The 16,845-nt window shown below is 36.9% G+C and overlaps 1 long non-coding RNA gene across 1 annotated transcript in view; it reads right to left on the reverse strand.

The window, feature by feature from the left end:
- Positions 1-9,140, reverse strand: part of LOC137466093 (uncharacterized) — a 41,288-nt gene extending 32,148 nt beyond the window's left edge. Inside the window, exon 1 of the long non-coding RNA XR_010994984.1 lies at positions 9,020-9,140. This is a non-coding gene — a long non-coding RNA (uncharacterized lncRNA). The remainder of the gene's footprint in view (positions 1-9,019) is intronic.
- Between the last annotated feature and the right edge of the window lie 7,705 nt (positions 9,141-16,845).

Genomic DNA, 16,845 nt, shown 5'->3' on the forward strand with positions numbered 1-16,845 from the left:
TTAGTCAGACCTATAATATCTCAGGCTCTCAAGGATATTGACCTTTCTGTAAAGAGCTGCCTTGGCCTGGGTCATGGAAGTCTGTGCTTACAGTACTTCTTAAATTTATTTGCTTCTGTTACCAGATATAAATTACCGGCGAGAGCTCAGTGTTTCTAATTAGTCTGGTGTTCTCCAGGGGGGGCTGGTGAATACAATGCAGGAACACATGTAACTAACTACCACTCAACGTGCTTTTAGCAGAAAACCAATTAAAAAGAAAATGAAAAGAAAAATTGCTCTGTGCTTACTTCCTGCTCACTACTTCCAAATTACTCAGTGAGTCTGATTGTTGGCCAGCAAGAGTCTCACTGATTCTAAGGTAAGTTTATACTTGGTAAGTTTATAATGAGGGAAGTTCATAATTAATTTATATTTTATTATGAACTTTTCTAGCAAATCTGAAATATTTACGAAGTCCACCGCTTACAAAGCGACAAGCAGTGAGAACAACCACTTCTGACATCTTTTGTACCAAGAGTCAGGATGCAACTTGCAAAAATGGGATGCATCCAGTTAAATCTATCAGGTCTTTTAGGCACTGGTTGTGGTTTGGGTTAAAAGTGCTGCAGAAACACCAGGGCCTTGTCTCTCTTTTCTGAAAACTTCTGTGGCTATACAGGAAGAGATACAAAGCTCAAAAAGCCAATCATAAAAGAAAATCAATGCTGACAATTCAAGCTGCAGTTTATACTCTGTTCATTACAAACTCTTCAACACAGAGCATTTGCAGCTCAAGACCTCTATGGCTTATGTAAAAAAGGTGGCTCTTTGTATATGAATTTTCAGTGAGCAATCTAGTCACTAGTCCCTAAAACTGTAGGTGACTTTCTCTCATTAACATGAAATTTGTCTAGAATTCGAGGTTATAAGGGCAGCTCCACTGTATTTTTATAGGAAGTCATGTGAAACAGCCAAACTTAAATCCCATGAAATTCCTGTAGGCATGCTCAGCAAAATACCGCAAACAGGTGCCCAAAGAAGTTTTAAAAAATAATATTGCCTTAAACTGGCTTCAAACATATGTCTTTGTATTTAAATCAATATACTTTATATATCTCTGTCTCAATGAGGGGATTCAGTTTGAACTCAGCAAGAGCCAATGGACCTCAGAGTAGAGGTTTATGTGTATTTACAATATACTGATGGAAAAAAATATAATCTAATATTACTGATAATAATATTATATATTATATAATAATAAAAGAAGCAAACTAAAACAGAGTTTGCTTCTGACAGTCATATTCACACCAACAACATATACACAGGATAATGAGGCTTCGCTTTTTAAGAATTAATGATTGGATAATAAGAAACAGAGAAATTATTTATGATTAATATAGCTGTGGTTATCCACTCAAAGTTCTATCATTTCCGTTGCTGACAGTAGCTACAGTTTAAACAGCAAGAGGCGCTTGCCACTGGAAAATCGAAGAGAGTTGTCAATCTGAGATGCAATAAAACAAGACAAAGATATTCTCTAACTTCATCTCAGCTAAATTTACAGACAAACTGCCACATCGAGGCATCATCACTCCTCAGCCTGTCCCTTTTTTAATGCCACACAGGGGACAGGGCCTTCACTGTTGCAGGCGTGACAAAGAGCTCCATAGCTTCACTCCTATTGTGTGGCAAGCAGGCAGTATTTCTTTCAGAGATAATCCACAGACAATATTTCTTTCAGAAATAATCCACCAGGACACTGTTCCCCTACTCCCAGCACTGCTTTCTTCTCTGCCCACTCCAGACACACTCTGCTGGCTGGTTTTGCATTTGTGATGTGGTTTAAGAGCAGCTGGGTGAGGTTTGAAGTCAGTTCTTTGCCCACCTTTACTAACCACATGCTGTTTCTGTTCTTCAGGCAGTTTGGGAGTGTGCTGATAGCATCAAGCCTGCTCTGGCTCCAGAGTCCCATCTGGGGGATGTCTGATCCAGGCAACCAGACAAAACTTGCTCTAAAGTAAGCTCTGAATTGCACAAGGAGGAATTTTAGGGGTCTTGGCACAAACCACCTTAACCTACTGACCTTTCCCTACAGCATGAACTAATTCTTAATACAGGTATTACAGCACTGAATTCCTAACAGAAACCCTTAAAAGTAATCATAAAGTTCACTTTTTCTTGATAGTCTCACCAGAGTTACAAGGATACATCTTTTATTACACAAGAAAAGCAGAAGTTTCATTCACTTTTACTGTTCTGCAACATGAAAGTGTATGGAGACAAGGTATTGTTAATGCATTTTTAGGGCCCCATTACACCACTTCTATCCCCAAAAGCCATCCTTGTCTATTTGAGTAACAGGGAGGTCACACACAGAATTTGTCTGAATGAAGATCAGCTTCAGGAGTTAAACGACTTGAGTTTACCACAGCTAGCATCCAGGAATGTTACCTTTTTATTTATTTTTTTTTTTAATGCTAATTAGCTCCAGTATGCAAAGTCACCAGAGAACTGCAAAATTCTCATGCAAGCAGTTTTGCAGTCAGAAGAACCAATTTGGATCCCATTGGTTTCCCTTTCAAAAGCAATTGTTCTGCAGCTTTATTGCAAATTGCTGCTTTGCAACAACAAAGCTGAGCATTTGCTCTTCTTTTCAAGTGCAGTTGTGAAAACAGAACCAGAGAGAGACCCTTCCCAGCTGCTCAGCTCTTTTTGCTCACCATTTTGAGGGGCAGCACGAGTTATAGCCAGGCAGAGCAAAGAAGGGTTTTTCTGTTCCCTCTTTGCTGACTCCTAATCCTCCAGACAACAAAATGCTGCATTCCATGCAGGTATTTGTATATTGAATGCAAACTTAAACACAAAACTGCCTCTTACAGATTCAGATATAGGATACCACCTGAAAAAACCCCAGGAACATGAAATAAAGGATGGGCTTGACCTTTTTTTTTTTTTTAATTTTAGCTTCAATATCATAATCTCACATAGAAACACAAGCCACCTTTTTTTTTTTTTTTTTTTTTTTTTTTCATTGGAAAGATCAGGAAGCTGACTGCAGACTGATTGCAACAAAATTCATTTCCAGTCAGTATCTTTAGCTGTGACACCTTCCCTGGTGCTGGTAGTTGCTGAGAGTGAACTGGTGCTGCTGCCAAAAAGATTCGTTTAGGCCTCAACCTGCGCTCTGACACAGAGGTGCAAACCAGAGGCACTCCCCTGCCATGGATCCCATAGGATGGACATCTCTGCCTGGGAATAACTACTGCCCTAAAGAACTTTGAAATGTGGAATGGGAGTGGGACCAGGCACTACAATAAAAAAGGAGTCTTAAAATGATCCTATAACCTGCTTTTGTTGCACATCTTATGTAAATTATTTGATATTTTTTGTGGACTATTTTGTAAATTGTCTTAAATATATTATGATTGGCAAAATGCATTTACACTGTGTTTTTTTTTTTGGTTTTTTTTTTTTTTTAGAGAAGACAAAAAGACAAAATTAGGCCAAAGAAATCAGCTCGAATAGAAAAGTCCATATCTGAACCCTGAAAGCCTGCAAAGCCATTTTGACACGTCCATCATTTGCTAGAAACTCCAAAGGTTACACTCCAACATTATTATGGTCCAACATAATGAAGGTCTAATTGGGGAGGTGAGACACTGGGACCTGCAGCAAAACCAGCAGAGGTTTAAGGATAAGGAGAGCAAGGATATCTGCTGGCCCCAGGACAATAAGGACAATCCTGCCATACATACTTGACATATTCTGCTTGCCCAAGGTTGTCCCGAGGGGCTATGGAGTCTTCATCCTTGGAGATGCTCCCAAAAACCATCTGGAAGTGGTCGTAGGCAACCAGCTCCAGGTGACTCTTCTTGAACAAACTGGTTGGGCCCAAAGACCTCTAGAGGTGCCTCCCTTCCTTCTTTTGTGGAATACACAGAAGACAAAGGCCATAATTTGAACATATGCAAAAATGCAGATTACACACCATTACTTGGCCACAAATGACGTCCATTGTCTTTATCATTCCCAGTCCTTTTAGTAGACTGCACTTAACTCAGTTGGTAGAATTTTTAAAGAGAAGTCCAAGATGGCAAAACACCTCGGACAACAAGAGCTAACATCTTGTGTTCAGAATTAAAAATTCACAGAGGGTGGAATTAAAAGTGGGTGTAGAACAAAAAAATAGAATTTCACCACACTTGGTGTCAATAGCTGCCCAACTGTAATAATCTGGGTAATCATTCTATTATCTATTATTAATTTGGGTAATCATTCTATTATCTATAATAATGTAAGATAATAGTTGCCCAGCTATGATCTTAGTTTGCTGTTAGTTGTGAAGTACAAGTTACACTAAAAAAATGTGAAAAATAATGAACCTCAGCTGCACTAGAAAATTTGGGTGATTTTGAGCATTATTTTCTGTCAGTGCAACAAAATCTCATTCTGATTTTTAGATCCTGCAGGAAAACTCATTGTACTGATTTCAGAGTTCTGCAGAACCACTACCCTTTGGTCATTTTTTTATACTTAGCTACTGATAAAGCTTTCCAAAAGGAAAGGCCTCATAATTCATATAATTATAACTGTGATAAGAGAAAAAGAATTTTCCTGAACTGGGATATTTGGGGAGATGTAGGGAATGTGGTCATTGATCAGCAATATTTCTAATGAATCTATATTCTTTTGAGTCATGTCATTATGTTGCTTTTATAAGTTTGTAAGTCCAGGAAAAGCCTCTTTGATGTGAAACTAGAGGCTAGAAAAAGATCTTTTTAATGTTGCTCTATTAAGTGCTGCAAGTGTTGGACATTTCCCCTTGGAATTGCTAAGTTTTGGTTCCCTTCTCTCCATTACATTCCTTTTAAGGTACAAAGGGTTCACTGATGGATGGCAAAAACGATTAGAGGCACGCCAAGGCTTCCCCCTTTAGAAATGAGCAGGCTAAGATTGAGATGTTTTTAGATGAGACAAATAAGAGAGGACACTCCAGAACTTTACACAGTAATGAATGTTGTAAAAAAGACAAATGGAGTGCAGGTGCTCCTATTTGTCACATCTCATAATAGAGGAAGAATGGTTACTTCAATGGCACTGAAATGCCACAGATAAAGGATTTTTTACCTCCCATAAACAACAGGTAGGAGTCAGGAGATTAAATTTTATTCCATCAAATTCTTTGATGTGTCAGATTTGCTGGTGAAAATCAAAAACATGAACCTTCTGAAGTAACAGCTCAAAAATTAAATATTCTTCAGAGGAATTGAAAACTTGTCTTATATCTCCATTTTCATTTAGCAAGGAAAAAAAAGGAAAATTTTAAGACTGAGCTTGTTTCTGAACAAAATTTTAAATGTTTCACTCAGAAGAAGCTGAAGCATTTTCATGAAAGAACTTATTTAGACTTTTCTGCTAAATAAAATTTAAATTGTAAGATCTTCATATATAAAACTTGAGGCAACTAAGTTCTAGGTGAAATATTTGCCAACCATTTTTACTCTGAGCTAGGAAAAACTATTTCCACTAAATATTTTTGCTATCAAAAGAAGAAATGTACATGGAAGGGATATAGCTTTTTGTATTAGTTAAAAACCAGTAGCTCTAGGTCAGAAAACAATGAGGCTTCTTAAATCTTTTGTAGCTGTGTTTGGTAATCAGACTAATTAGAACACAACTAAAACTGCCAGCTGTTATTTTAGTTTATGCACTCCTGAATTCACAGCTCCTACGTGTTGTACTCATGTTATTTTCTTCCCCAGAGAATTAGAATTAATTTTCTAGGATGAAAAAAGGTGTAAGACACAGTGCAAGCTGCTACCTGGTGAGAAAGAATGTAAAAAATTGTAAAGGGTTATTAAAATTCAAGCTATATAACTCATTCACTAAATTTATTTTTCCATGCTTATATCAAGTTTACTATTAAAATGAGAAAGCAACATAAAAGATAGAAAATGCAACATAAGCTGGGGCAGCATGCAGATTCACAGCTTTTGATTGCATGAAATTTTTTGCTGTGAAAAATTCAGAACAAAACAAAATAAATAATAATACACACATGCACATCTATTTCTTATTTAGTGGAAAAAATAAACTTATTTAAAACTGTCCAAGCAAAATGCTTTGTTTTTTCAGCCTGAATAATTTACCAGCATTTCGCTGAAGATTATTTTAAGTGGTCAATATAAACCAGTATTGTTTTATTTCATGTTACGGGAAAACCATTCACTTGGCTGGTAAAAAACAATTTTTTACCAGCTGTTTCGGCTGACAACCAAGCACAGAAACAGGCACTATGCACCCAAGACTATAATTCTGCACAACAAATTTTTGATGTTCTCTAGCCCCTGTTTAATGGTGTCATTAACAGCATGTTATGGCTTTAGCTAAGTGTGGCTCCACTTTGTTTTGACTACTCTGTCATTATTAATTCATTTAGAATCTGCTGTAGTAATGCTGATCATAATGAATTCATTTTATATTAATGTGCATGTCATACTTATTATCATGGGGTTTTCTACTATAATTTTGCCTGAATGAGAATGAAACCCATTGCAAAAACAATTTGTTTGCTGTGACAATGTATTAGGAAGGAATAACCTGCCTCCAGTTTTCACAGCACCAAGTGGCATGGGATAAGTGTCCCTTCTTAGATTCCTTCAAAGGCATTTTTTCCTGATCACATTTGAGTTGCCATAGTAATCTACAGAATTGTGGGCTGCTCACGATTGCTGGTACACAGTGTGTGGTCTTGCCTACAAGGTTTTCTTGTGTTTCCTAATGTTGCATTGCTGACATCATCTAAAAAAAAGTATTCTGAAAAGTTCCTGAGACATTTGCATGTATTATGGAGCTGTAACAATTTAAATTTTATTGAGTAGAAAGATCCAGATAAGAAGTTCTCTCATGAAAATGCTTCCACTTCTGCTGAGTGGCACATTTAAAATTTTCCAGAAACCAGCTCAGTCTTAAAATTTTCCTTTTTTTTTTTTTTTTCCTTGCTAAACAGAAATGGAAATACAAGACAAGTTTTCAATTCCTCTGAAGAATATTTGATTTTTCTGAGCTGTTATTTCAGAAGGTTCTCCACACCTTGCAAACCCATGCTGCCATCACCAAGCACAGGGCGCTCACCCTCCTCACACCTGATGTAGCCACACCCATCACACGAAATCCAGAAAGATTTTGGTTAGGAGGGATAAACTAAGATCTCCAACCTCATAACCTGCTCAAAGCAGGTAAGCTTCAAAGCCTGACCACATTATTCAGTATCTTGCACAGTTATACTCTGATCTTCCCCAAATACAGAGAACCCATATCCTGCCAGCACTCCTGCTCATTCAATATCAAAATTCAGCATAAAATCACAGACTGGGTCATCTCTCCTTGGGCTCCAACTTGCCTTTTGACTTTTGTTTTTCAAAAATATAATCAGCAGAAATATTTCCTATAGTCCACAGCCTGTGTAGTCCAAATTACATTAAAAACCTCTCTAGCTAATAATGGCCAAACTTGATATTTTCCATGTCCAAAAATTGGGGTTCTTCCAGATGGTCAGTGGCTCCCTCAGCCACTTCCTGAAAAGATTTCTCTGAATCAACTCATGCTGTTAGGAACATGTTTAAGGTCCCAGGACTAGTGGATTCCCTGAAAAATACCCCTAAGGGGTCCACAGGAACTTTACTTGGGAACACACAAGATTATCTTTACAACTGAAAACTTCCTAACAACGGCAGTCCTTGTGAAGATTCTGAATCTTAGTTATATTCATGAAAATAACATTTTTAAACAACAGAGACAAAGAAGTGGTCCGAATTTTAAAAGAAAAATAAAGGAGATGGACTACAATTTTCAGCCCTTCTCCATTTAAACTACTGCATTTTAGCAACAGCTGTCCTTTGCAACAAATTATTTTTGTGCCAGTTATTTTTGCCATGATCTTAAATGAATTGGATTGCTGCAGTTTTGCTTCCATTGGGATGTGACTTCTACAGGGAGCTGTTACAACACAATCACTAGAAGGGTGAATTTACAGATAAACAGATGCCATTAACATTGAAAAATTTCCTTCAAGATAAAAGGCGCACACATTGTAATGCAAATTTTCACCATTAAACCATAGAGAATTAAAGCACATTTTAGACTCAAACCCCTGTCCAAATTCACTGGAGAAGTTGTAGACGTTTCCTATCACAAGTAATGGAAAAATCTATTACAGCAGCAGTGACCCAGTATTGATGAAAAACCAGGTCCTGCTGTCCCGAATATACAAGTGGAGGAGCACACACACTCTGAATCCAAGAGTTTTGAAGACCAACCAACAGTGCTTTATACAAAAATATTAATCATTTGAAATCAGAGGTAGAGTGTAGCAGAAAAAAAGCACAGGCATTTACAATTAAAAAGTAAAATAAAAACTATATTTTATCCTTACTTTGGGCACACTTCTACAGAGTCATTTCACTTAGGGTGAAAACAACCTCTGCCTCTTGCTTCAAACTCACACTTTCATGTAAGGCTGATGCTTTTTTAACCTCTGACTTACAAACCTGTTTACTGCCAACATGATCTTGATTATTTCCATTTTATTTCTGAGGAGATGAACAAATGAGTACCAACTCCCAGCCATACCCAATGCTGCATTTCAAACACAGCCCAATAGATCATGGGCATGCTCTCAGCCTCCCTGGTTCTGCAGCAAAGCAATTTTTAATCCCAACATAAACCAGCCTGTCCTGAACACAAGAATTTACTAACACCCTAGGGCCTGACCTCTCCTGTGTCAGAGCAAGCATCTCTGACTGCAATTTTCTTAACAGGTTCAGAAGAACCTTAATATTCAGAAAGTACAAACTAGGGTTGTATAGAAAAGACAATTCTACCTCTTGGAAGGTTTGGGTGATTTTTTTTTTCTTTCTTTTTTTAATGTAGAAGCCTGGGGCCAAGCTTGGGCATGGGGCTGCCCTCACCCAGCATAGATTCTCAGGCAACTCAAGGAACAGCCAAAGATTATAAATAAAAGTAAAATTCAAAATACCTTAACTCTTCCATTAGACAAGTTGCATCCACCGTGGTTTTGGGCTGTTTCTTGACCTCTGGTATTAGAATCCTTCAGCTGAGAAGGATTTGCTGTAAATTGTTCTGTTTCCCAGTTCAAGCCAAGAGCTTTATTATTCTCTGATAATTTAATTTCCCAGCTCTCACCTTTTCCCTAGCCCAGAGATGCCCCAGCTGCCCTCCACACCCAAAAGGGCAGCCCCTACTCCCCCTGCAAGGCTGAAATGCCCCAGCCTTGGGCTGTCAGTGGGTTTCAGAAAAAGCTAAGAGCTATGAGATTATAAATATATGATCAGGCTTTGGCAATCACCAAATTCTTAATGCTTCAAAATAATAACCTACACATATGAAATCATTTAGTCTTCCAAAATAAAGTTTCCTTCCATTTCAGAAAAAAAAACAAGAAAAAACCAAACAAACAATAAACTGAGTGTTTCAGCACAAACTCTGGATATTTCATAACACTACAAAAGCTTTCCAGTTTCAGGTGTCCCTCACTGCATGCTTCTCTAGACCCTGAAACTGCACAGATAATTGCAGAAAGTTTCACAGTAGAGTTTGCTGCAACTTCTCAAATATTAGGCATAATTAAGTTGTTAGACCACTGTATCAAAGGTAATCAGTACCTGGATAATTTTCTGGTTGGTTTTTCAAAACTACGAGTGGATGTGTTTGTAAAGCATAAGTTAAAGTTTCGCCACAAGTAACTAAGTCCAATAGAGAGGATGATTGCTCAATTTAAAACGTGAATTTATTTGACTTACATTATGCAGAAGGTCAGGCCAAATCTTCCAAGAGGTTTCTTTTTCTCTACAAAAATCAATAATTCTATTGGCCTCTGAGGCAAACAATAAATGTGTCTGAGAAAGGCAAACACCTCTTTAGCTTTTGAATTATTTATTTTAAAAATATTCTCTCCATGTGGATGTTTTTGTGAAGCTTTTAATGTGCAATTTCTGAAGATGTATATTAAAAAGGGGGAAAGAAACAAGAAATAGCTAGGGAAAAATGTGATTTTGAGATCTTTCACAAGAAAATCACAATAATAATAATAATAATAATGAAAAACAACTCTGTGGAAGTGCTTGCATATTTCTTTTCAAGGAGGTAAGAAATCATTCGTCCCCTAATCAACTGTCAGATTTTAATTCAACCTTCAGAGCTGATATCATAAAATGCTGCCATACCAATACTGAAATCTGTGTTGAACTAATACCTGGAAGCAGTGGTCAAAGTAAGATATACTGGATTAAGTAACAAAATCAAGAGGCTACTCCTACTGCACATTTAAGGTACTTTATATAAGATATCCAATGTCTTCCTTTTTTCACTAACAGAAGGGATTGTAGAATTTCTTTCACCACTGCAGAACTTGCAATTCAATTTAAACCCAGCTTGTTAAGGCAGGCACGGAGTCATAATTGCACCCTCCACTGCTGTTTATTGTGCTGCAGCTGATTTCTGCTGGATAAATGCATGTCATACAACCCCTGCAGCACACTCAATTAACATTCAAAAGGCAGAACAAGACTGTTTAGTCACCAAATACAACCAGAAACAGTCCAGTTCACCAAGCTGGTACACTGGGCTTTACTTTTACCGTTAAAATTCCTTTCTTGCCTTCTCTTGTTCTCCCCTCTTATCACTACGTGTACCAAGCCTCCAAGGAAAATGCAGCAAAGTCTGATAAATTCTAAAATTAAAAATATTAGAAATATTATTTTCTCAGCTAGATTGTATTTCCCAAGTTTTCCATGGCAAAGAGGGAACACAGTCCCCCAGGAACTCTTTCTGGGCTGATGATGGAGATGAGCACACTGCATGTCTAGTACTCCACCATCCTTTCAACAGTGATAAGTAACACAACTTTTTTTCTGAGTTCCAGCATGCAGGTCCTGAAGAAAGCTTGTCATGGGAAGTGCTCAGAAATTCCAGCAGAATCCCAGGCTTATCCCAGCCTGACCTCACTTTTGTATCAAGACCTAAAATTCCAAACTCCTGGCCCTTTACAAATACCCCAGGGCATTCTCAAGAGAGAATCGGTGGAATTGGTCTAAAATGTTGGGATCTCATTTATTTGCTACTGAGTTCAAGACTCATTAAGAATGCCAATTACATCTCAGCAGATTTACATTTACAGAATTAGTGTGGGTTTGTTGTGTTTAGAAAACACGCATCGTAATGCAATATATGGGGAGTTGAATTTACTCCAGTCCAAGACCTGCATTTTGACTTTTGTTTTCCTCAACAGTCCAATTTTCCTGTCTGTGGTCAGCCTTCCCTTAATTCCATGGCTTCCATGGTGATTAATGATGCCTGCTAATGAGATCAAGAAAATAAACACTGGGGAGGTTGATTACAGATGGTATCTGAGCTCAACCTCAGAATCCTCTGTTGTTTACAGAATCCTCTTCTAGTATTCTTCTGTTGTTTTGAGTGTAAGTTCAAATTAATGCTCTCAAATTAATCTCTTTTTTCCCTTCATTTTAACCAAAAGAAGAAAAAAAAAAAAAAAAAAAAAGAGAGAGAGAGAGGAAAACCAAAACAAGAACTACATCCCACTAAAACCTACAGGTCTGAAGTTCTTTGTTGGACTTCATCCATCATCAACAAGCTGCTGGCAGTGGATTTCTTCCTCTTTTTTAGATTTTAAACAATCTGATGAATCGTCTGCCTTGCAAAGGCTGGATTTTTGATCTACAGATTGTCACATTTCAGATCTAGTAAATTTTAAAGGCTAATTTTTAAATCTCACTGTGTAAATGTATGTTGTGGATATTAATGAAAAACAAGCTCACAGAATGAGTGACTACTTTTACAGAGAGGCTGCTTTGTAAAATACTGTAAGAGTCTTCTAAATCCAGTCTCAATTATTTCTTCAATCACATATTATCATGTTCTTTTCAAGGGTACTGTAAAATTGGATTCATTGCCCATTTTGGATATCCCATACTAGCACACTTAAATCATACTTGATGATGGTATCTTATGGTTCAAAATATCAGCTTGTATTTTTAAATTAAAAAAAAACCAAACAGCCAAAACAAAACCAAAATAAAACAAACAATGAAACTAAAAAAAACAAGCAAAAAAGTTTTTTGAACTGTGGAAAAAATACCCCCAAACCACGTGAAACTATATAAGCATGTGTAGATGGAGCTGCAGAGAGCCTCTGCTGCCAGCTTAAGACAGCTGGGGTGAAATGTATTATCTACTAGAATATCACATATATAACATATCATTTTGGAACTTTCTTGGTTGCCATGCATCCCAGCCAGATTAGAGCAAAAGCATGGACCCCTGTTGGAGTTTTTTATTTTTTATTTTACATGGGGTTTTTTAATTTTTATTTTGTGACTTAGATGGCACTGTGGTGATTAGAATCAGAGCATAGCTTTAAGAGGTTTTTCCAATAGAGGGAATGGTGACTTTTACTTTCAATACTAGAAAAAAAGAGCATTTGGGTGTGACTCTGTGCCTCAGAGATTATAATAAACACCATGTACAGCCCTAAATACATGTACAATGAGATCCTGTTTCAATCTAGCCCTGGGAGTTCATCTGAATCCCCCTGTCTCTAAGCCTTAGGAACTGGGATGAGTGGGTCTGGTAGTACAATATATCTGTTCGAAGTCCTCAGTAAGTAGCTTCTTTTAGGATTTGAAGTTCATACATTCTGTCTTCTGGGTGGACTGTGAGTGAAAATTAGATCTTTTTTTTCCTATTTCAGTCTCTTACTTCCTATAATGGAAAGTTTGTGCTAAAGCTGCTATCCACTGACAAAGGAAAAGGAGTCACATGCAAAGTGAAACATTTTGTAATTTGTTCCCTGCACAAAAAAAATTGTCGCTATCATCTAATTCAGACCACAAATGATTGCTTCATTCATTGAGATTGTACTCCAGTTTGATTTTCCTTGGGCTTAAAAACATAGTTAACAGGAAAGTAAATTGAAAAGGACTATCTTTCTATCTTTTATACATTGCTGACTGAGATGTTCTAATATGATGATATGAATTCAGCTACAAATAATAAGATTGGGCTCAAGTGACTGACTAAGGCAAATAGCACACTTACTTTATTTTATATTTCTGCTATAATAATGGAATGGGCTGAGAAAACCTGAAATTAAAACAATAAAATAAAATTAAAGCACACCATATTAATCACCATAGCCTTACAGTAATCCCCAAGGCTGATTAGCTTTCAGTCACTTTCTGTATCATTTGACTCCTCCTAATAAGATTAAACCAGGCTTTTTTACTTCTCATCATCATTCAAAAGGTCCTATTGACTATTCACCTCTCTCACACTGTAATTCAACAGTGACTTCAAATGAGTTGTGGACTAAGCTTTGGATAAATCTCACCAACCACATCTGATCCACGTACAAGCAGTGAATTATTGCAAACTACACCAGTGGTCATATTACTGTCACTTGTTAGGACCAGCTCTAATCTCTTAGCCCTGTGAAATCACTACTTGTCTAACTCATGACTGAACATTCATTCTAATGAATGAGAACAGTTATTTTAAATATGCAATACATAAAAACTTCTGTTACCTCTCCCTTAACCTCATCATACCAAAATCAGTGTTGCTTATTTCTGACTGACTCAAACAGAGCACCTTGGATGCTAGTGACTGGGACTGAAAATCATCCAGGGTCTGTGGCTCCTGGTCCATGTGATGAAGGTAACTCTTTTGGACATGAGTTTTCACAGCTCACTAAGTGGCATTTCTACAAATGTTCCTCTAAATCATCATGGGATGGTCACTTCACTAAATTGACATTCATGCCCTTTTTGTTGTGTAATCTTTTGGATGCAGCACACACTCTTTTCCTTTACCCTTTTCCTAATCCTACCCAACCAGGGTTACAGAAAGTGAGATGTGACTCTCAAATTAAAAGAATTAAGATTCCTTAAATATTGCTTCTGAGTGAGGCTGTGCCACAACCTGAATGAGGGTAAACCCTGAAGGAAGCTGTGGCATCTTGTTCCTGACATGGCAAACATGGAACTCTCCAGAAACTGAGTGTGAAAAGAAGGTGCACATAGCTAACTGGGGTCTGTTTAAATTAATAGAAAAGCTGGTGGTATTTTTTTTTTTTTTAATTAGCCATTAGCTTCAGACCCCTGAGGAAATGCCTCATCTTATGCCTCAGTGGAATTACTCATGTGCTCTTTGTGTCCTGTAAAGCCAACAGACCTTGGGTGATTTTCAGCTGGGCAAACTCCTTCAGTGCCAACACCTTTACAGGAAGAAGTGCAGCTCTGCTGTACATTACCAAACTGAGCTTAAAAAAGCATTTTCAGAAACACTTGAAAGGTATGAGAGAGAATCCAAAAAATTTATATTTCAAATAATTTCCACCTAAGCAAAAAGTGGGTACTGCTGTACAATTATAGAGAGTTTTAGCAAGAAATAAGCATTTATCTTTTTTAGTCTCTATATTGTACAGAGAATTGCCCTTTTCCATGTTAATATAAATTGCCTTTACTAAAAAAAATATTAAAATAAAATTATTCTTCTTTTAGGGCTTTTATAACAAACTAATTAAGCCCCTTACCCACATGTTTGCCTAAAGCAACTGAGCAGTAAATGAATATGCTCAACAAAAAAACATCAACAACCTAACAACCCCCAAATCTGATATTCTTCCACAGGACATCAGACACATTAATCCCTGAAACATAATTAAAGCTTTCAGGGCAGATGATTAACAGCTGTATCAAACAAACTGTTGGACCCCTGTATATCATCTAAGAAGAATTTCATGTCTTCTCTTAATCTTGCCAAGCACTTGCTAGATAAGCACAGGGTATTAGATTCACCTGTTACTATTTCTGTAATTCATGATGTTATCAAAATTGTTTTCTCCTAGGAAAGCACCTGCATGAGACAGTTTTATATCCCATTTCTTCAGGCTTTTTATAGTTTTATTTTACTTTTTGTCATGAGCACCTGCTTATGATATTCAATCACTCTCACAAAATATGTAACTTCTCTATTATTGCTTGGTGTTCCAACACCATTCTTAAGAACAGAGAAGGCAATTTATAGTCTTATTATATGTTATATTAATATTCTTACTGTATGTCACACTGGGCACACAAGAGAAAGGAGAATACTTAGTTTATCACAAATCCATCCTTGAGAAAATAACTTTGACCTAATGATATCCAAGTTGAAAAAGGAAAAGTAGCATTAAATACCCAAAGAGGCAACATCAATACCACCACTTACTCTGCTGTGGTGGGCATCACCTTGTGCACATTTCTGAACAGCTATCATAAATAAAACTTCATTTATTCATTTGCGTATCTCAGTTACTGCCTGTCTGAAAAATATTGTGGTTCTGTTGGGTGCCCAGCAGTATTTTTAAAAATATGGTGACATTTTTAGACTTGTGCAAATTTTCTAAATATTTTGGCTCTGTATTAAGAAGGGTTGTATTTAATAACACATTTTAAAAGAAATGCTAACAAATGAAAAGGCATCTCAGCCTTTCCTTCTCTTCTGTCCCTGTGAGAGGGGATCTGGAGCCACTGGCATCCACAGCAGAATAAATACGTGTATTTTCTTATATACATACCATCACCCCAGACCCCTGTGGTTAATCTTTGGATGAGGATCTAATCAAGGATTTTCTATTTTGAGCCAGCAGCAGAAAATTTGTAGCCAATCTCTAGGCAGAATTCTTTTGCTTCACTTTGTAAGACATAAAAATGGCCTTTCTTATTTCATATTCTAATCCTGTTCTGCAGTAATTCTACCCCCAGTCCCAGTGGGGATGTATTCAGCAATTATACCATGTATGTGAAAGTGCATCCATTTGTGTGCCTAAGAGTATCACTGCATTATTGTTAACCACGGCTGTGTAAAAATCTAGGGTCTTTTTTGTTAGTCAGTAGCACTTACTTTATGGCACTATGGGAATTATACCAGATAGCTTTTTTATTGCTATTTTTTCATTATATCTATGAGTGAAACTTCTTAAATCTGTAGGGCTTACATCCTGTAAAGTACAGTATGATAGAGACCATGGCAAACCATCAATTAATTATAAATAAAAATAATCACTGTAATTAAAAACCACAAGGATGTAAGTTAATTTTATGTAATATAAAATGTAATTTTTTTTTAATTAAATGTAAATTTAAAATTATTATGAGCTGGGGGACATAGGTAAGAGGAACAAAGCAAGTGGAAGTGCAGGGTTATTCTACAGTGTTTACTTTCATGGATATCACACAATATTCTTTGTACATGACAGGAAAATATAATATGCAACCACAGCAAAATGCTACTGCAATATGAGAGCTTTCCAAAGAAGGTCAAGCACAAATGCCTTCTACCCAAAACAGATGGTTTTAATTATTAATCCTTATTCTGTGTTAAATATTTTAAAAACTATAGAGCTGGTGAAAAGTGTTATCTTACTGGTCTGGGTTCTGACTTGTTTGGGTTTTTTTTAATTATCAGAAAAATACAGCTTTAAAATAGCCACAAATTTTAACCAATGTTACAGCTTCTGACAGAACATTGGAGGTTTTTGTCTTTCAGAGAAAAGTTTATAAAATTATGATATTTCAGCTATATTTTCTTCTTTTTACAGGGATGACTTCCCATCCTGAGCACTCATCAGAGTGCTCAGCAGCACTCCTACCCTGGGGAAGACTTGTCACCAACCACTTTAAAAAAAAAAGCTTTTCATTTCTCCTAAAACTGCAGCCATTCCCTGGGACCCTGAATGCAAAACAAAGGTGTGATCAGTGTCCTGTCAAGCAGCCAAGGGTGTGT

The sequence above is a fragment of the Anomalospiza imberbis genome, chromosome 2 (assembly GCF_031753505.1).
Source record: "Anomalospiza imberbis isolate Cuckoo-Finch-1a 21T00152 chromosome 2, ASM3175350v1, whole genome shotgun sequence".
Taxonomy (NCBI): Eukaryota; Metazoa; Chordata; class Aves; order Passeriformes; family Viduidae; genus Anomalospiza; species Anomalospiza imberbis.